The 21759-nt window shown below is 42.3% G+C and overlaps 1 long non-coding RNA gene across 1 annotated transcript; it reads left to right on the forward strand.

The window, feature by feature from the left end:
* The first annotated feature begins 9759 nt into the window (after positions 1-9759).
* On the forward strand, positions 9760-18182 carry LOC108645639. Its single transcript, XR_004220642.1, has 5 exons — positions 9760-9891; positions 14463-14546; positions 15513-15712; positions 16826-16949; positions 18040-18182. It is a non-coding gene; the product is annotated as an uncharacterized LOC108645639 (long non-coding RNA).
* Positions 18183-21759: the final 3577 nt, after the last annotated feature.

The raw sequence follows: 21759 nt of genomic DNA on the forward strand, positions 1-21759 counted from the left end.
TGGATTTAAAAGGTAGAAAAAAAACCAGCCCTCCTATATTTTTAAACGTTTGCATTTTTGGCATTGGCTAATGTTTACAGGCTAGGCTGGTAAAATACCAGACAGGTGCAACATTACCCACTATGACAACAGAATTACCACCACCTCCCCTTTAAACCAGACATAGGGGGTTATGTAATAAAAGGCGCTAAGTTTGCCCAGGAGCAGTAACCCATAGCAACCAAACAGCAAGTAGAATTTACTGGTCACCTGTTTAAAAGCAAACATCTTATTGGTTGCTATTGGTTACTGCCCCTGGGCAAACTTAGTGCCTTTTATTACATGTGGGGGATAATAGTATATATTTACCTTGCATGGCTTATTAGCGGATATACTGCATATAGCAGGGCACATACCGGGTAGCCACAGGGAGAGCTGCTAACTTTTCTGGGGGAAAAATGCCGGCCTTCCTATAGTTTTATGTTTGTTTCCCTATTAATAATATTGGCATCAAGCACCTTTTTACTGTCCAGGCTGGTAAAATACATACAGTCCAGGTGGTAAGCCAAACCCCAGAGAGCTTGGATCTATAGGAGTGGAAATTCTAATATCAGAGCTAATATTCACCCTCTCGTAGGTGTCGGTTCATCTCAGAGGCCTGTTGTTCTGTCAGCAGAATGTACTGGAACAGAGAATCCAAACTCCTTGTGATGTCTCCCTATATCTCCTGCCCCTTCTTATAATCTAATGTTCCCCTTCACAGCAACAAAATGTCTGACAGGATTCAGGCCTGGGCCCTCCCACTGGCTTAGCTAGGCCTCGTTGCCAGGGCAACACACAGCAAACATCAACTAAACTGCAGGGAAACTGCACATTTGTATATTTTTATTGATATAGCATGAATACTTTCATTTTGTAACAAAAGAATCAAGTTTGTTTTCCCAGTGATTAAATTTACCAATTTATTGGTAGTCTCTCCAAACAAAACTCCTCCTCTTATAAGGATTTATATTTGGGGTCCCTGATGTGTCTGTATCAATAAAGTTAGGCTGTGCCTATATAAATAGGCGAGGTGCTTCTATAGCCATGTGTGCCTGCCATGTCTATATATGTATATGGGCCTGATTCACTAAAGGGCGATAAAAATTATCGCATGCTTTTTCGCGTTAAAAAACGCAAAATAACTTGCGCGCGATTCACCATAGTATTATCGCGTGCGAAAAATCGCCATTTTCACATGGGGTATTTCTCGCACTAGTTTTACCGTTTTGCGTTAATTTCCGCGCTGAAAAGAATACGATCGCATGATTCACTATAACTTTTGCGCGCTAAATATCGCATTTGGCTATACGAAAATTAACACCTACTACAGGCAGGCGAAAAATTATACAAAAGTACAGTAAATGATTTTTTGCAATAAAATATGGACTTACAGTGTTATTTATTCAAGTCTGTGTTGGCCCCAGAGTGACGCAGCCGCCAGTTTGCAGCGAAATGTTCATTTTTAATACAGTAATTTTCCACAAGTATTGGCGTGTATGGCTAACATGGCGTGCGTTCATTTGCGCAACTATTTCTATTTGGCTACAAGTGATGAAATGTTTCGCCAGGCATGGATTCGCAGCGAATTTTTGGACATGCGTTGAATTTTTTCGCGGCGGATTTTTTCATGCGTTTCGCAAAACAATCCGCCAATGGCAAAACGCATGAAAAAATTCGCCACGCAAAAATTCAACGCATGTCCAAAAATTGATACAAGTGTCAAAAAATAATAGTCACGGGCAACAATTTTTTCGCCCGCACAACATTTTTGCCGTTTCGGGGATCTTTCGAAAGATTTGCTAATTTTTCACTAAAGAAACCAGAACACATTTGCTCATCACTAGTGGCTACTATTTATAAGCATCTACTATTTATATGTGGCTAATATTTATATACACCATTTATATGCTTCGACAATTTTTATCCACTATTTCTATGCTACCATTCATATTCGGCGATTATTCGCGTAATTTAGCCCATGTACAGGCAAATACCGCATTGAAATAGTCTTTCGCGAGTTAAATAACGCTTGCAATATCGCGCGTAAAAAAGCGCGAGTATGCTTATAGTGAATCGTGCGAAAAATCGCCAAAATTAAGCGGCGGTAAAAATTTTAGCGCACAATAAGAATAGCGCACGTTTTATCGCCCTTTAGTGAATCAGGCCCTATATGTACAACTTACAGTCAATGCACTCAGGTAGGCAGGAGGAAAGCCAATTAAAAATGACATGTGATTAATTATTTAGCTGTAGACTTATGAAAGCAAAACTCTGATTGGCTGCTATGGGCTTACTACACCAGTGCATAATGTAAGAGTGTTGATTGGCTGTTTAGGGTGGGGCCAAGTGTTTGCAGGTAGCAGCAGTGCCGATATAAAAGCTCAGGTGTCTGCCTCTTGTCTGGTCTCTGAGTGCAGGTTGGTTATTGAAGAGGAGAGGCCAGAGCAGGGTAAGTACATATGCTATAATGCTGCTTGGGTTTCTTGTAACTTATGTGCTGGCCTGGAGTCTTAATTGGCCTTGCCTCATATTGCCCCTCCTATGGGTACTGAAGAGAAAACGAGTGTGCCTTAAGGAGCTATGAATGAGCCTATCTATACACAGTGCACTGTGCTCTTTTAAATTATAGATGCCAAACTGTCCCTCCCCTGTGCCAATATAATGACTATGGCATCTTACAGAAGCCCCCCCTGCATTTACCAGATTCTGCACAGTCTGATAATCTGTAATAAAAGTTGGAGTGAGTTGGGTGGAGAATGTATAAATCATAAACTCATTTCTGTTTCTGATACATGGAGCAGGCTACACTTGTTTCTGTGTTGCAATGTGCTTTTCTTCCCTTGCCTTTTACATGTCAGATGAGTTGGTGAGAAATCTGGTTTGAGCTTTTAAGCAGTTCTGGTTTGGCTTGGGCTCCTCAAGCTGTTCTGCTGCAAAAACTGGACTTTTTTCAACAAGGAAGTAAAAAAAATGTAATGAAATATTTTTCATAGAACGATCAACGGAGCATCAGGATCACTGCAATGGTCATCCAAGCACTTGCCTCCTACATGAAACATAACACACAGAAATGTACTGGGATTAGGGAAAAAAGCAAACGAAATACTAGAAATTATTTAAGTCTTGACTTCCTGCTGAAGGTTACTGTTTGAATAAGAGACAAGCAGAACAGTACAGAGATTAGTGGGTATAATATATAGGGGCAGGCTTTTAGAGAATCCCATTTGCTACTGGCATCTGTCATTGACTTATATATGATCTAGCTGGCGCATGTTCGTGGTCAGAATTGCTGTGGTTTCGTTACATGACAAATCGCAACAAATTTGTCTTTCGTGACAAAATCGAGTTTTCGACAATAAAAATCTGCAACAGAAAAAATCAAGAAAAAGCCCTTTAATGTTGGTTGTGAAGGCTGATGGGAAGGGAATGGGAGGGCTTACAGACACTGATATATACCCTGCCCTCACAGCTCAAGCTATTCTTCTACTTTTACCTAGACACCGGCTTGGAGAGTGATTTTCCCTCCACCCCCTCTAATATTGTCATGGAATACCATGGGGTTGTTAGCTGCCCCCCTTCACATTAGCGGGGCTGGGGTGGATTGAATAATTTACCTTCCTGGACTGTAACGTGAAGAAAAAATGGTTAATATGTGAATGTACCGATTATGCAATAAAATAAGTTTTTATTAATGATAATTTGGTCGATTTGAATTTCTCTGACAAACCCCAAATAAACCCTATGGCCTTTCCACCATATTCTTTGTCTCCGAGGTTTTTTTTAATTTAGTTTTATTTTTGTTAGAATTTCAGCTCTTTAAGTTACCAGGAGTGGCTTATTGCAGTAAGAGCACAGTATGGGGGATCAAACACTGCAATAAACACAGTTATTATACAATTATACACAGTTAGAAAAGATTAAGTGCCATACGTCGAGTAATAGTTGGGGAAAAGATCCTTGTCCCTTAGAACTTACAGTCTAAATAAGTGGGTAAACTATGTTTTTTGAAACTGATGATGTTGTGTCACAGCCCCATTTGGCCAAGCAGTATTTCTTCTTTCCTGGATTTAACATTTTTCTAGAATCTACACATCCATCTTGACGTGGTCCCCTGAGAAATGTTAAATCGGGGTTCTACTGTGGTTATAATGTTAGCCATTCCTTTAGCACATAAATATATTATACTCCGAAAATCACATGCTGCAGATGGCACTCACTGCTAGGGGGTAACCTGTAAATACCCATTATTGCTACACAAATAACACAAAACATAGTCATATTAGCAAAAGTTTTTTTCAACACACATTAGCATAACCCTTTTTTGTGACCATATCATTATTTGCCTTTGCGGGATCCTTGAAGCTGTTCATTCAGGAGCAGTTTGGGGCTGAATTCCATGTGTATCATAAAGAAACTTTGGACTGTGTATAAGGAGCATTCAATGTGCATAAGTGCAAAGGACACAGATATTCAAGCCTCTTCTATTGGGAGTGCTTAAGGGATCACTGATGGTTCTTTAATAAATGAGCTGAAGCAGTAAATCATTTCAAGATGGAAAGTTTTAGAAAACCATAAATGTCATGAATAGAACTTGGTCAGAACACAATCATTAATCAAGTCGGTATTCCTGAGGCACAGATGCAATTCCTTATTCCATTTTCTATTTTGGTTCTTGAAAATCAGTTTTTTAATAGCTTTGCAACCACTCCTGAGAGGAAAATGTAACTTGCACTGTTACATTTATGTTTTTGAGTTGCTTTTTTATTTCTGACTTTTTGTTAAGGTAACTGCCCGAAGCTCAAAAGGCATTGGCTATCTTACCCTTAGTAACCCTCCTCCATCCTTCAGTTCTGAATGTTCTCATCTTCTTGCCACTTATACCCTGATGCCTTGATCCTATGCCCCTTTTATTACTCTGTGCTGATGTTTTTACTCCAGTGCTTACTCATGTATTCAATTCCTCCCCTCTTCTTTTACACAGGCCGGTGTCAAGCTAGTTCTTTAACTAAAGGTGGCCATACACGGCCGATTCTAGCTGCCGATATCGGTCCCTTAGACCGATTCGTTGATGCGGTCCCCGATCCGACTTCTCCTATACCCGTTGTTCTAATTTGATCATTTGACCCCAGGGCCAAACAACCGAATTAGCCTGGATTCGCCCGATATTGCCCACCCGATGTCGCCAAGTGAGCAGATCTCAAGGTGTATGGCCACCTTAAGGCCAAGCTCTGTTCTACCATTAGCCTCAAAACTCATTGAGCCGCTTGTCTACTCTTGTATGAATAACCTTTGATCCCAGCCTTACAGAAAAACCCTCATGTACATTTGCAAACAATCTCCAAATCTCTCTGCTGTTGATACACTCAATCATTCCATTTGGGCAGGCACATGCATAGTCGGCTTTTTGAATCTAACTGAAGGCAAAAGAAGCCAAAAAAGACGGTGACTATGAGCTTCTACAGAAATACCCTGGGGTTGTGCAGTTTTAGTGAACAGGAGCACCGGAGCCCGGGTATTAGGCAAACAGTTACAATCCCTGAGGGATGCCTAACATTTTGGCACCCAAGTGATTATGCCTTAAGTTCTCCTTTAACCTGAAGCTCTTTCCCTAAGCAATGATGGAAGCCCAATATGAAGCAGGGATATCAAAAGATTATATTGAGAATTTGAGATTGATATGATTATTTGAATTCATAACATACCACTTTTACATTTACTGTGGAATTCCAGAAAAAGTGCATTAATTAACTTAACGTAAAAGTTGTTAGTACAGAGGGTCAGGCTGAGACTGGCCTGTACTATAAAACCCACCGAAGGGATCATTTGTTGAGACTGGATAGTTTTCCAACCCCAAATACCATTAGGATATACCAAAGGTCAATTTTTAACAATTAGAAGAACTGCACCTAGCGAATAGAGATGCGGATATCGTTACACAAGTTTTACATTTCTGGCCTGTCTTGCAAAAGGAACCCCATGATAGGGAAGTTCTGAAAAAGACCTCTGTTGTTCCTGTATAGAAATGACCGGTCAGAACTAATATTAATAGCTCTAGGCATGAGACAAGATTTCTAGGGCGACTTTAAAATGGGACCATTCTTTGTCTTGGTTGTGGGTGCTAAAACACCATCATAAAAGGGGATTGGAAAATGCACACACAGAAAGAAAATAAAATAAAATACCCATAATAAGCCATTTTACACGTAACACTGAATCATGATCTATGGTCTTAAGAACCCATGTGACGTTATGTATGTTGGGCAGAGAAGTAGAGGAAAAGTCTATAAAGCAGACATTAACCACGCATGATGGTTTATTTGCATTATCATCTATACACCTGGTTACACTGTGGAGCGGATGCTCTTGTTGGTTGATTTGGGTTTAAACATTCACTTGCTATGTCTGTAAAATTCACCAGTGTGTTGTGGTATGCTTTCTAAGCGACTATTGATTTTGTGTACCCCCCAGAAGTATCTGACTGGAGATGGCACTAAAAACCAAAGATGTGATTTATGAATAATGTAGAAAGTAAGTGATTATTGAGCATCTGGTTTTTGCCCACCACATTCAACTGCTTAAACCAAAGTTTCCAATGACTATCAGTCAGCCAAATGCAATTACCCAATATAATCTGTCTCAACCTCTCAGCTGTTTTTGACACAGAGGATCATCAGCTGCTCTGTGACATCCTACTCTCTCTTGGCATACAGGGTAGTGTACTTCTTGGGTCCAGTCATACCTGCTTAACTGCTCCCTGTAGGTCTCTTTCCTAGATGAAGCCTCTACATTACTACAGCTCTACTTATCGTAAAGGAACCCACCCCCCCATTCACAGCCGGGAAACTACCAAAATACTGGTCAACTCATGAACCATCTCCCCACAAGTATTTATTTGCTTTCCCCCTCTCTATAATTGATCCAAAGTGCTGCAGTAAGAGCTACCTCATTCATCCATCAACCAACCTTTGCTGCTCTTGTCTGTGAATCGCCAAACTCGCTACTTACACATTCTTTTAAACTGAAAATCCTGATCCTTATTTATAAAGTTCTTTTTCATAAAAACCCAGCTTGCGTCATGAACATTATCTAGATGTAACAATAGCATTAACGGGTGTTAAAAAATCTTGTTATGATGAGGATCATATCACCCTCACCCTGAAGGTCTGTGATCGGTTTGGCCTTAAGGTGGCCATACAGGTTCAGATTTTAGGCTTCTTCCGAAGAACGTTTGGATATCGATTGTACGTTTAAATGCAACGATCCATTGTAGATCCCCCAAGGATATCGCACGATACACAATACATTCACAGACTCTTTTAGTTCGAGACTTAATTTTCTTACCATGGCGATCAATCGCTTAGTCGGCCAGGTTAGAAAATTAGACAATAATCCCGAACCAACACACAAAACCAGGTTTTGTACAATTTTATCGGTACGTGTAGGCCAATCAGATCAGCCCGATATCAACCAGATCAAGGTGGTGATATTGGTGAAAGATCCAATTGTTTGGCAACCCCTACGGCTGTGGTGGGATACTGACCCCCAGTGAAATCATTCTATACCCAAAAATTAGGGAATAAGGCATTTTTCACACAACTTTCTCCTAAGGAAGCGCGTCGTTTAGCACTTGCAACGCGTTGAGCTTTGGTTTTATGACTCCGGTCTCATGTGGACACACTGTCATTTTGTTTTTTGGTTTGCTCACTTTGCACAGTTGGTGATTTGTCCATTTGTATTTGTACATATTACACTATATGTTGTTAGTTTTATTTTTCATGCACTTCCAGTCACATTTGTGCACATATTTGAGGCCCATCCAAGGGGGTTTTTTTCACGAGGAAGCAGCAAACAACCTTATAAACTACAAAACTGAGAATTTTATTCAAGATACACCACCAAGAGTGCAGAGTATTGTTTTTTATAAAAAACCTTTATTTTTCACAAAACTGCTTATCAATTATTGACCTGCTAGGCCGGCTCCAGTCTCAATAGCTGCTTCCCTTATAGTTACCCACAGTTTAAGGATCACCATTACAGCAGCAATAGGGGTTCCCATATAATAGGGGCCGGTAATGGCATTCTGTGTAGTTCAACACCAGGAGACCCACAGGCCGGACAACTTGTACTTTTTCTGAAAATATCTAACGACTATCACACAGCGTATTATTGAACTATTAGCTTGTCTTCTTTATATACGTGGCCCTATAAACCTGGGGCCCACTGCAAATGCCCTTTCAGCCCATCACTGCAGTTTTCAGTCTCCTAAAGAGCTTTGTCAGCGGCTTAGCCCACTGGGTGCGGCTGTTCCCAAGCAGGAGCCACTGCCCCGTCACACCAGGACATACCCCCCAACTGTCCCGCTTTTTGCGGGACAGTCCCGGTTTTTACAGCGTGTCCCGCTGTCCCAGATTGTTCAATGAATGTCCCGCATTACGGAAATGCAGAACATTCATTAAACTATCCAGGCCATCGGGATGCGCTGGCTGCAGCCAAGCCGCTCCGACTCCATCTCTTCTTGCGGCTCCTGCTTCCTATTCGGCTCCTCGTACGGCGGCGACAGGTCCTTTTATAAGGTTGCGCCCGTGCGTACATGTCGCCGCCGTACGAGGAGCTGAATAAGGAGCAGGAGCCACAAGAAGTCTATGTGGGGAACTATGTATGGGGGGAATTTTCTATTGGAGGTACTCTCTATGTTGGCAATTGGGAAGCTACTGTGTATGGGGGGCACTGTATAAGGAGGGCTACTGTGTATGGAGGGACTGTGCATGGGGGCACTGTATGGGGGGGCACTGTTTAAGGAGGGCTACTGTGTATGGGGGGCACTGTGTATGGGGGGAACTGTGTATGGGGGACACTGTATGGGGGGCACTGTGTAAGGAGGGCTACTGTGTATGGGGGGCACTGTGTATGGGGGGTACTGTGTATGGGGGGGACACTGTGTATGGGGGCACTGTGTATGGGGGCACTGTGTATGGGGGCACTGTGTATGGGGGTTACTGTGCATGGGGGCACTGTATGGGGGGGCACTGTGTAAGGAGGGCTACTGTGTATGGGGGGCACTGTGTATGTGGGAACTGTGTATGGGGGAACTGAGTATGGGGGACACTGTATGGGGGGGCACTGTGTAAGGAGGGCTACTGTGTATGGGGGGTACTGTGTATGGGGGAACTTTCTATGGGGGCATTGTGTATGGAGGGTACTTTCTATGGGGGCACTGTGTATGGGGGCTACTGTCTGTGGGGCAATTGAGGGCATGGTCTATGGGGTCAATTGGGGGCACTGTCTATGGGGGGTACTGTCTATGGGGGCAAATGGGGCACTGTGTATGGGGGGCACTGTCTATGGGGGTGCTGTCTATTGGGCCATCAGGGGCACTATTTTAACTAATTTAAAAATGAATTTTAAAAATGGGGTGTGGCAATTGGGGCATGGCCACAAAGTGGGCATGGTTAAAAAATGTTGTCCCTCTTTTCATTTTTCAAATGTTGGGAGGTATGCCAGGATGCTGCTGATAAACTAAACTCAATAGACGTGTGAAAACACGGAAACGAAACCGCCTGAATGAACATGTGGAACTTGTCACTCCAGTGTCATAACTGAGCGCCGACGTTCTTGGGAGGCGCGGATAACTGACACCCATTCTATACTGAATGCTAGCTTGTGATTGGCTCCTCGGTGGGACAGGCCCTGGGTGTGGGCGTGGCCTTGTGTGGAGGATGTCGTTGCGATTGGCCACTTGATTTTGCCGGTTGCATCAGCTGTGCGGTATCTTTGCCGTGGGTCAGTGGCTGGAGAACAGGGACGGAGGGACAGCGGGGGATTATGACCGAGAACGTAACAGACCAACTGGGAAACATGAGCCTGGAGAAGGTGAGTGGCGCTAGAGGGCGATGGGTATGGAACACATGGGGCACAGGGTACAATGAGCGGGCTACACGGCTCAGATAGGCACAATGCTCAGTCAGGGTATACTAAAGGGGAACTCCACCCTCATTTCGTGTAATCAAAGAAACTGGTTCTAAGCAACATACAAATAGCCACTCATTAGATATGTTTAATCCAAAGTTTTAAACATCAAGTACATTATGTGGCTGTTTATATTCTCTACACTGACGGTTCTGACTCCTGAGAACTAAATTCTGCTACATTGTTTCATTTACATTTAAATGTAAAACCATTTCACAGTTCCTGCCTAGCCCACCTGTATCATCTGCCTGCCTGAGATATTCCACTTCCCCAGACCCTCTGAGACATACAGAGCCGTGCATTGGTCAGCTACTTAGGTCTGGTACCTGTGCTTCCTGGTAGTCATTGACTACAGGTTGAGACTGAAATTCTATATAGACCCTGGCATTTCTACCAGACAGAGGCCCAAGCAGCACCCCATAGACCCCAACAGCACCCCATAGACCCCAACAGCACCCCATAGACCCCAGCAGCACCCCACAGACCCAATGGGTTTTGTGGCATCCTTTCCAGAAGCTACAGATTGCCTGATTACTGACCTGGAGCTAAAATGAGAGTGGCTGTCACTGCACCGGCTTTTGGCCAGCAGGGAACCTGAAATTGAAAGTGATATAGAAATTTTGCTCTATGTGGTTAGATATAGGGATTTTGCAGTTACATACACTAGAGCAGGGAAGGGGTTTGTAAACTGACATAAATACGTGACTGTAACTTTAGCTACAGTCTTACCAGGAGCGCCCTTGTGGTATGAATTACTGAGCAGGAAACTGTTACTGATGGTTGTTTGTTGCAGTCACGGGCATTCTCGAGAGAGAGACAGTTTCAGTTTTTAAGCAGCAGGAGGTGTTCCTGGGCCAGTCCCAAGAGCAGTGTGTATGGTTAGTTATTGCTGTGCTGCTATTATACAAATTGCTGTTATACACTAGGGCTGGGAAGGGATTAGTAAGATGATGAATGTCATTCAAAACTGCACAGATATATATATACCTATGTATGTATTGATATACAGCCAATTAAACTGAATAGGGCAATAGGGCACAAGCTACATAGATAACAGATAAATTGTGCATAAGACACAGTTTTTAAAGAAAAGATTCCCATTCCTCTTCGGTGATGGGTTGTGTCCACACAGTGTCCTATTTGGACATGTATTTATGCTGGGGAAGTTGGTCATTTGAGTTTATGAGGATTTTATAGACTGTAGAGATCAGTCCTTTCTGGGGAGGCCATGTGTTTCAAATTGTGGTCATTCTCTCTATTGAGACAGTTTCAGTTTTTAATCAGCAGGAGGTGTTCCTGGGCCAGTCCCAAGAGCTGACTCACTTGTGCCGGTGTGTATGGTTAGTTATTGCTGTGCTGCTATTATACACACTGCTGTTATATACTAGGGCTGGGAAGGGATTAGTAACAAGACAATTAATGTCATTCAAAACTGCACAATTATAAATACCCCTGTTTGAGTATTGGTGTGTGTGTGTGTATATATATAAATTACCAGGAGGGTGGCACACCGCTTTAGTTAAATACCCAGGTGCACAGTAAAAATATAACACATAATATTCAAAATCCCAGTGTTGCTGGGATTTTCTTTTAGTACCAGACATAGTGAGACCTGGACCCATTATCATTGTGAAGATTTATTGTGGTTTCAATCATGGAATACCTCTGATCTCCCACATGGCCCATATTCGGTGGAACAGGGGAGTCTTGTTATGAATGTGGGCTATTGTGGATTCAGACTCGTTGTTACTATTGATCTGTAGGCCACTTCAGAGTGTGTAGGAGGTGCTATTTACTTGTTAAAGCTAGCCGGTCAGCAGTTAAGACTTGATTTGCTAGGCTAGGCGTTCTTATGTATTCCATGGAATGGCTTGCCTAGAAGAAAGGTGAGATCGTTTTGGATTGATTGGCAAACCAGTTCATATGTCCTCCCAGAAGGGTTGGATTATTGGGCAGGACAACACAATGTGCTCCAGGGAGCCTGTAGTATGCCAAGCTCTCCAGTAGAGTGGGGAACAATTATGAAAAAAAGCATGTAGTCTCTCTGGTGTGTTATACCAATGCATTAGGATTTTGGATATGTGCTCCTTTTGTCTAGTGCATATCTATTTTGGCATTTAGCCAGATAGAGTCCCATTCCTCTTTGGTGATGGGTTGTGTCCACACATTGTCCTATCTGGATGTATTTATGCTGAGGAAATTGGTCAGGAGATGAGTTTGAGGATTTTATAGCCTGTAGAGATCAGTCCTTTCTGGGGGTGGGAGGCCTTGTCTCGCTAGTGTTTCAAATTGTGGTCATTTTCTCTCGGGTGTAAGCTCTGGGAAAATCTCTCAATTGTAGATATTTGTAAAATGTTGGGTTATTTTGGGGGGGGGGGGGGTTGCTATAGTTCTGGGAATGATTAAATGGTCCCTGTTGTAGGGTTGATTAGATCCACCATAGAGCAAGCCTCTTTTTGGCAGCTTCTATTGTAGAAGTGGGGAGTGGTCTTTGGAATTAAATTAGGGTTTTGGGGGTATATGCTTGTAGTGGGCCAATTGGATTATCAGGGGGTTTCTATGCTTGGCTTTATTTCAGATGAGTAAGGTGTGGCGCTTATTGTAGATGGGGGGAGAGGTGGAACCGTTGCAGCAGATCAGATATAAGAGTTAAGGTGGTACTCCCCTACTGCAAGGTACTCAGTGACTCACAAGGCAGTAGGTATCCAGTGTGACCAGGCAAGAATCTGAATGAGATGGGCTGCCCCATAATACTTTAGAAAAGAGGGGACTCCTAAGCCTCAAGTGAGCAGCTTGATCTGATTTTACACTGGAAATTGTCTTTCCAGAGAACCAGTGTTCTGTATTACACATTATTGCATGATATGATATGGAGGATAGTTGCATCATGCTTCATTTGCCTTTCATTTTGTTCCAGATAAATTAGAAAGCCACAATCTTGTTTCATTAGTACTGGGGATGTGACTTCTTGATGGAGCAGTTCCAAAGATCGCCGTTTGATAAGTGCTCGTGTAAGCCAATAGCCCCGATTGCACTGCGATGACTCAAATTAGGTTTTAAGGGGCGTGTTCCTATCTTCCCACACACAAGTGACATGTAGTCACCCTGCCTGTAATGAGACATATTACTATGATTTTCAGTGATAGCGAACTCTGAGGAAACCATGATAGTCTGTCTTTTAGGAGCCATCCTCCATCCCCTCCACCTTTAAGGTGGCCATACATGGGCCGATTGTAGCTGCCGATATTGGTCCCTTGGACTGATTCAGCAGCTTATCGGCCCATGTAGGGGAAACAACAACTGACCTGCCAAACCGATATCTGGCCTGAAATTGGCCAGATATCAATCGGGCAGATTACAAAATTCAGTCGGATCGGGGACCGCATCGGCTCGTTGATATGGTCCCCGAACCGACTGCGCCTATTCTAGTCATTATAATTCGATTGTTTGACCCCAGGGCCAAACAACCGAATTAGCCTAAACTCCCCCGATATCGCCCACCCGTAGGTGGGGATATCGGGAGAAAATACAATCGCTTGGCGAGCGGATCTTTATGTGTATGGCCACCTTTAGGCTTGTAGCAGGTCTGGAATAGGATTCAGACAATGACATTTCAAGTACACAGAGGCCAAAACTGCCCCCCACAGCCCCAATAAATAGTGACTGTCTATAGCATCTTAAAGCATCCCTCCCTGGTATTTGCAAGAATCCACAGATTTTGCAGTGCATGTCGTCCTTCAGTGTCTCCATACACCAGATAGAGCAAAAAAACAGCTGACGGCACTCTAATTGCCTCATCTAAATTTTTTGGTCAGTCATTGCCTTCCTCACTTTGCTCTGTGTTGAAGTAATGGGTTGCAGGACATATGAGGTGTGAGAAGGTGGCCCATGGGTGGGGTTGTTGGCTGCTTTGCAATCTAGTAGTGGAGGCCAGGTCAAAGTGGGCAGGTGGGCCCAATCTGTAATCTTGAGGAGACTTTTAGGGGCATATTATAGTGTGTAAGCCAGCATTACCAGTGATGTTGCATAGCAGTCAATCAGATCTTTGCTTTTGTTTTTGTAATTGCTGATTGGTTGCTATGGGTAACATCACCAGTGATGTTGGCTTATATCAGGGGTGTCAAAGTCAATCACATAAGGGGGCCGAAATCTAAAATGCAGGCTAAGTCGCCGGCCAAATTTTTTATTAACATACTGTATTGTCAGGCATAGTCACAGCACAGTCAGGCGATTGGTGCTGCACGGTCAGGCACAGTCACCAGGCGCCACATAAAACAGCCAGAAGGGCTTATATAATAAGTATGCTTCTTAGCTTCTTGGTGTACCCCACTGCTGGCTGCCGCAGAACTAGAAACTAGCTGGGCAAACCATTGGTCTCCATGCCTAAGCAGTCTTTATGGTTCACCTTACACAGTATCTCTTGTTTTCAGGTCATTTTATATATGATAACATGACTGAATGCTATTGTCTTCTAGCAGCCAAAGGTCAATGGAGGAAAGCTCAAAGAAGGAGGGAAGAAGAAAGGCAAGGATGGATCAGGAGATGGGGGCCGCAGTGAGGTAAGGTTTTCATTTCATTTTAACCATGCTTTTTTTTATGTTTTTTTTTTTTTTGTCAAATATTGTGCCAGCGAATTATTATAGGCAGTAATACAGGGCCCAACCTTGTGAAGTGTCTGACTGATTGGCCTGTGGGTGCAGCTACCAGTAGATTGTTTAACATAGGCAAACTAGCACACTCAGAATATACCGTACATGAAAAGTGCAGCACTTTTTGCACTTTGCACACTGCATGGGGCATTGTAAGTGAGTCCTATGGCTTTTTAAATAGGCCTGAACCCACTTGTATCCATATTACAGGGATGACTGTCCAGATATCATTCAAAAAGTTTTAAGGTTTCACTGTCACTCTGTATAAAAGCTGAATAGTACCATGTAGTGCCAATACCATGAGATAATCCCATATCCATGTGTTTCTCAGCTCAGTAGGCCAGCCTGCCAAGCACTATTCTAATTTGTCCTGTTGTTTGGGCTCCTATCTGATTGCTGGCAGAACAAGGTATTTGTACTGAACTGATAAACACTGGCACCCATTCAGCTTTCAACTGAGCAGGAACCTGCATGAAGGAAAGATGTCAGCAAACAATCGGCTATGATTTCAGTATTATTCTGGCCTTTCTATAATACTATACTATCTGTCATCTCAATAGAGCCCTGTTCAGCTGCAGGAGGCAAATGTATTGTGCGGCATGGAAAATTAAATAAACGTACAAACAAGCAAGGAGTCAGCTGAGAACATGTGGAGCCAAGAAAGTGGTGTGTGTATTTATCAAGTACTACACAGTTAGTCGGTCCTCGGGGCCTCACTGTGGGGTTTTTTTGAGTTGGTAGAGGGGAGACAATTTCCTCAGTTAGTAGCAAGCAGTCGGAAGGTGGGTTTTCTGGTCTGGTGCAGTAAATACCTGTATGAATGTTTCAGGAATGTAGAAAAGTTACATTTATTTTCATAAATCCCCTGTCCTATAGATGAAGCTGTGGCCTGAGTACATCAATCAGCGGCTCAAAATAACGAAATAACGAAATAAGCTGAAAGCGGAACACGATGCCTTGCTGGCAGATAAAGCGGCAAAGGAGAGCAAAGCTATTAAAGTGACACTACCTGATGGGAAACAAGTAGATGCAGAGTCCTGGAAATCCACACCCTACCAAATCGCTTGTGGGATCAGGTACATAAGCACCTTGGGCTTTATAGCTTGCTAAGGGTTTGTTCTGAACTAAATTTTAATTAAAGGGATACTGTCATGGGAAAACATGTTTTTTTTTTGGTTTTTTTTTTTCAAAACCCATCAGTTAATAGAGTTTCTCCAGCAGAATCCTGCATTGTAATCTGTTTTTCACAAGCACAAACAGATTTTAATTTTGAAATTTCACATGGGGCTAGCCATATTCTTAATTTCCCATGGCAGAAATCATACTTTACTGCTGCACTGCAAGTTGGAGTGATATCCCCCCCTTCCAGAAGCCGATCAGCAGAACAATGGGAAGGGAGCAAGATAGCAGCTCCCAGTAGGTATCAGAATAGCACTCAATAGTAAGAAATCCATGTCTGGCTTGGGACTCCTCCAGTTACATGGGAGTAGGAGAAAAAATAGGTTAGCTGAAAGCAGTTCTAATGTGTAGTGCTGGCTGAAAGCTCAGACTCAGGCACAATGCACTGAGATGGCGCCTACACACCAATATTACAGCCAAAAATATTTGTTGGTTCCAGAATAAAAGTTTAAATGGCAGAGTGAATTATTTCCTATGTAAATAGTGTCATTTAGAAATAAAAAGTACCCCATAAAAATCATGGCAGTTTCCTTTGGACATTGTTGGAAATGGTTAAGAGACATCATGCAGCAGTGCATTTTTTTTTGGTACTTTTGCAGTTCAGGCTACCTTTGGAGCACCCAACCTTGGTCAGGGCCTCCCTTAGCTGATAATGAAGTTACAGTTATAGGGAAAAAAAACATTGCTGTACTAGTCATTCAGCCATAGTTACAAGAATTTCTAGGGCAGCAGATAAGTTTCACCCCAGTTGCCTTTCTAGGGTATCTAGGAGAGAAAATTCTCATCCTAAATGGCCTTTGGTTATTTCTTCAACTAGTTCCTATTAATTATAACAGAAAGCAGTCAGAACTGATCACAGGATTTTCACATGATAAAAAAAAAACATGCAAAAACCTCACCAACAACCTTGTGCCAGCCAAATTTGACTTGCACCTTTAGGATAGCCTTCAAATTTAGTTTTAATGATGTAGTTACACTTGCCTCTTCTTAATGCTTCTTGTCCTTTACAGTCAAGGTCTGGCTGACAATACTGTAGTCGCTAAAGTGAATGGCAGTGTCTGGGACCTGGATCGCCCACTGGAGGAAGACTGCACACTGGCACTTCTTAAATTTGATGATGAGGAAGCCCAAGCGGTAAATAGAAATAAATAAAATATAATTTACTGTTTTGTGAACCCTTCATATATGTGGATGGGTGTAAAGAACTGAATTACTGTGAGGTTATCCCATGTTTTACCTGGATTCTTGATACTTTAATGGGGGGGGGGAAACTAGCAGATTGCTTTGAGTGATTAAATTATTTGGATGTAATTGCTAATAAATGAGAATGCAATTGGCTGGCAACTGCTGATTACTTGTTGGTAGAGAGGTGAACAACCTGAAAGCAGTATGTGCGGCATTTCTGTTTACACTGATTATTTGGCAAAATACTGTTTGGCACCATTGTGCCCACTGTCATAATGCAAGGCTGTAAGAATATGTTATAAGTGTCCTTAAAGTTGCCATACACGTGGCTAAGCCATGGGCGATAAGTGGCCTATTGTTCTACTCATTCGCTGATAGCCAAAGCAGCAAAGAATTATACTTGTACCATCTACTAGCTGCTATGGTTTATTGTTAAATACGATTTTCAAGCAGGTCCAATCCCCCAGTTTACCAACGCTGTAGTACAGTGATCCCCAACCAGTGGCTCAGGGGCAACATGTTTCTCGCCAACCCCTTGCATGTTGCTCCCAGTGGCCTCAAAACAGGTGCTTATTTTTGAATTCCTGCCTTGGGGGCAAGTTTTGGTTATATAAAAACCCAGTATATTGCCAAACAGAGCCTTCTATAGCCTTCTATAGTCCACATAGGGGCTATTAAGTAGCCAATTATAGCTCTTATTGTCACCATCATGAATCATTTTCATGCTTGTGTTGCTTCCCAACCCTTTTTCATTTGAATGTGGTTCATGGGTATAAAAGATTGGGGATCCCTGCTATAGTACATGGATATTGGGTGGGATCCCCAAGGAAAACTGCAGCTCAGACGCTTACTTCCTTATCATACTGCAAGGTTTAAACCCCTCTGCCATGTCTGGCAGCCTTTTGCCTTTGTCATACAGTGGGGGTGCACACTTTGGAAATCCTTGACCCCTGTACATGCAACCAACTAGGTTATATTTAGAGTATATTCTCTCTAAAATCATCCGTGATGTACATTTTGTTTCTCTCTCTTTCCCCAGGTGTACTGGCACTCAAGCGCACACATAATGGGAGAAGCTATGGAGCGGGTTTATGGTGGATGTTTGTGCTATGGTCCCCCTATTGAGAATGGCTTTTATTATGACATGTATCTGGAAGACGGGTATGTTATACATTTGTTTGGTATATTTTTACAAAATACTCCAAACTGAGACTTAAGATATCTGCCTTACGCAAACCATACATCTCAGGAAAGAATGAAAATGGCCTGCACTGTGTAACGGAACCTTGTGTGTCAGATTTATGGCAGTATTTGTTTAAAAAATTTGACACCCAAGGCTCAATGGATTGTTTAACTTGGGATGCATCATACATTTTTTGTATTCATGTCATATCTAGGGTCCGCCATTTAGTGATGGGCTGTGTGCTCCCTCAGAGATCAGCTGACAGGAAATAATGCAGCTCTAACTGTAACAGGAAGTAGTGTAGATGTAAAAGGCAGAACTCTGCCCATTCATTGGCTGATAAGGCCTAGCATGTATGTGTGCCTTGGCTTGTTTGTGCGCTGTGAATCCTATGATCCCAGGGGGCGGCCCTTAATTCTTAAAATTGCAGTTTTCTATTTAGGACTCCCCAATGGCACATACTACTAAAAAAGTATATTTATATGAAAATGGTTTATTTAGAAGAACCAAGGTTTTTGAAGGATGTTTATGCAATATATTATTATAGATACTGAAATTGTTTGGGGGTATAGTTCCCCTTTAAAGGGAAATTAAGCTGCAGGAGCACTATTTATCTTACCTTTTTTTTTATTGGTTTCATCTACAAATGTTCTCTATTTTTGCACCTGTTGATTCAAGCCACATAATGCCTTACCATTTGATGACCTGCTTTGTATCAGGCTTGCAACCCTCACCCCCCCCTTCCTTTTTTTAGTTAAGTTTCCATTAGATATCCTAATGCAAATGTTTAGAGGTCCCTGGTAGGGACAAATGGTCACATTCCAAAACATCGTTCTGTCACAATTTTCATAATAAAATAAATAGCTGTGTGTGTTTATGGGCCATGCCTAATAATGTCCTTGTGTTTTCTGTTCCGATCTGTGCTGCTGCAGAAAATATATATATTTAGCACCATACTCCAGCTCAAACAAACCCAGGAACATTGTAGCTGGAAAGATAAGCTGTGCTAACAGGCCCACGTAATGTCAACATGGCATGTAAATACTGCTGCTTCCTTATTAAAGGGAAAATATTCCTTGCTAAATGGTAATGTTTATATTCTCTTCATTTTTGGTTTTAGGGCAAAGCTTGTGTATGTCGAATTGTTGATTTCTGTTTTGTACATATGTATTACACATATGAAAGGGAACTTTGCCTATTTTCTTCTTTGGCTGATTTCTCTGTAGACCCCAATGGCAATAGTGATCATAAATAGATTGCACCCATGGAATATGCTTTGACTGTGCCAAGCAGTAAGGTCACACTCATTCAGCTAAAGGCAAATATGCACCAAAGGGATATGAATGCATTAAATGGGTTGTTTACCTTTAAATTAACTTTTAGTAGGATGTATGCTATTCTAAGACAATTTGCAATTGGTCTTCATTTTTATTATTTGCGGTTTTGGAGTTATTTTGCTTTTTGTTCAGCAGCTCTCCAGTTTGGAACTTTAGCAGCTATCTGGTTGTTTGGATGCAGTTTAACCGAGCAACCAAGCAGTGGTTTGAAAGAGAGACAGGAATATGAATAAAGGAGGGCAATAATGCAATAAAAAAAAGTATCAATAACATTTTAGCATCACAGAGCAAAAGTAGTTTTTGGCTGCTAGGGTCAGTGACCAGCAGGACAAGATGATGGAGACAGTAGGGTAAGTTACAGACAGCAGGACAAGATGATGGAGACAGTAGGGTAAGTTACAGACAGCAGGACAAGATGATGGAGACAGTAGGGTAAGTTAGAGACAGCAGGACAAGATGGAGACAGCAGGGTAAGTTAGAGACAGCAGGACAAGATGATGGAGACAGTAGGGTAAGTTAGAGACAGCAGGACAAGATCAACCAATGAAAATAATTTCAAAGTTTAATTCCCTGCCCCCCCAGGAGCCACAATAACCACAAAATCAAAGGACAGAGAATCTGGAGGGAAGACAAAGCAAGTGGGTCTGATGGGAGATTTAGTTCTACGTTTAGGGAATGTGCGCGTGTAGGTGCTTACTTGGGCCCAGGCTTTGTGGGGCCCCTCACACTAGCTGTTAAATAGAAAGATATTAGGGTTACATCTTCCAGCCCCTCTTGGCAACCAGACAGCTATTGCTACTACTAAACATACATGGAGCAATCTATGCCCAATTTGACCAATCTGGCTAATCCAATCATTTATGGCCCATAATCCTTATAGTGGGATATGAATGAACAATGGAGCCCTAAACCATCTGACAGATATCTGGCCAATGCCCAATCACTTTCCAATCTGTTCAGGTTGTTTAGTGATAGTTATTTATATGGAATTGCCCCCTATTTAGTGGCATTCTGCCCTTGGCACAGTTGTTCCGTCAGACAAATTAAGGCGGCCATACACGGGCAGATTTAAGAGCAATTCGGCAGCTTATCTGCCTGTGTATGGGCTCTCCCAATAGGCCTACCCAACCAACATCTGCCCTACAATTGGCCAGATATCAACCAGGCAGGTTTGATTTCCCTGTTGGATCCAACGATTTTTCGAAAATAACGCCCATAATTCTTGATTTATTAACATTTAGTTAATTTTTTTTGCCAGAAAAAAAAATTGTCAGGTTTGATCTGTCGAGGGCCACTGAGACCTATGAAGCCTTAGAATAACAGAGGAGCAGACTAGTCAGTGACAGCCTGTCCATCACACATTTTAAAGGGGAAGTTAATCACCCTCACTGGTTTTTATTTCACACATTTTCAAGGGGAAGTTAATCCCCCTCACTGGTTTTTATTTCACACATTTTCAAGGGGAAGTTAATCCCCCTCACTGGTTTTTATTTCACACATTTTCAAGGGGAAGTTAATCCCCCTCACTGGTTTTTATTTCACACATTTTAAAGGGGAAGTTAATCCCCCTCACTGGTTTTTATTTCACACATTTTCAAGGGGAAGTTAATCCCCCTCACTGGTTTTTATTTCACTCATTTTCAAGGGGAAGTTAATCCCCCTCACTGGTTTTTATTTCACACATTTTCAAGGGGAAATTAATCCCCCTCACTGGTTTTTATTTCACACATTTTCAAGGGGAAGTTAATCCCCCTCACTGCTTTTTATTTCACACATTTTAAAGGGGAAGTTAATCCCAACATTCAACCAGTTTAAAGTGAAACAAAAGCAATGTCCATTTAAACTACGGATGCACCGAACCCACTTTTTTGTGTTCTGCCGAACTCGCCCTAATGGATTCTAGCGAATCCCGAACCGAATCAGAATCTAAATTAGCATATGCTAATTAGGAAGGGTTAAGAGATGCCGCGCGCTGAGCACCTAAAAATTTCCCCCCTAAATTTTAACCCTTTCCGAATGCTAATTAGCATATGCTAATTTATGCTAATTCGGGTTCTGATTCGGTTCGCCGGGACCGTGGATTCGGCTAAAACCAAATCAATCAAAAAAAGACTGGATTCGGCCAGAATCCCCAACCGAATCTGGGATTCGCTGCATCCCTAGATTAAACTCAAAGTTTTTACAATAATTAATGGTTCTCAGCCCGATACCCAGCCAACCCGGTCAGTATTCAATGTAA

The sequence above is a fragment of the Xenopus tropicalis genome, chromosome 1 (assembly GCF_000004195.4).
Source record: "Xenopus tropicalis strain Nigerian chromosome 1, UCB_Xtro_10.0, whole genome shotgun sequence".
NCBI lineage: Eukaryota > Metazoa > Chordata > Amphibia > Anura > Pipidae > Xenopus > Xenopus tropicalis.